This window comes from Penaeus monodon, chromosome 23, assembly GCF_015228065.2.
Source record: "Penaeus monodon isolate SGIC_2016 chromosome 23, NSTDA_Pmon_1, whole genome shotgun sequence".
Classification (NCBI taxonomy): Eukaryota; Metazoa; Arthropoda; class Malacostraca; order Decapoda; family Penaeidae; genus Penaeus; species Penaeus monodon.
The window spans coordinates 14765838-14766316 of record NC_051408.1 but is presented as its reverse complement, the minus strand read 5'-3'; the positions used below and the strand labels follow the sequence as shown (position 1 = coordinate 14766316).

The window sequence follows — 479 nt, the reverse complement described above, 5'->3', positions numbered from 1 at the left end:
TAAGAAGAAAGAGACGGAGAGGAGAGATCACTGATTATTAATATCATCATATACACTGTATAATATATTATATATAAATTAACATATATAATATACTTTATAACTGCATAAATAATAATATACTATTATATATCATTTAATAACTATATGACATATACATGATATTAACATAAAACATAGTATTTTATGATACAATTCTCTATTATATCATAGTATATATGTCTATATATTCATCATGTTTAATAAACGTATTCATATAATAATATATCTAGTTTATTATAATATAATATTATCATCAAAAGAATGACGGCAGAAAAGAAATGGTAATATGACCAAGAGCAGGAGACGTGCAGAAAGCCTGAGCGGGGACGGAGTACGATGAGGAGACGATGAGTGGATGGATAGACAGAACGAGATCACGAGAGAGAAAGGTCGGGTAGGACGAGTAGAGTGTATGGAGAGGTACATTATGTATTGGA

General features: G+C 29.2%; 1 protein-coding gene across 1 annotated transcript in view; it reads left to right on the top strand.

The window, feature by feature from the left end:
• LOC119588139 overlaps positions 1-479 on the top strand; it is a 40789-nt gene that overhangs the window by 21704 nt on the left and 18606 nt on the right. The window lies entirely within an intron of this gene.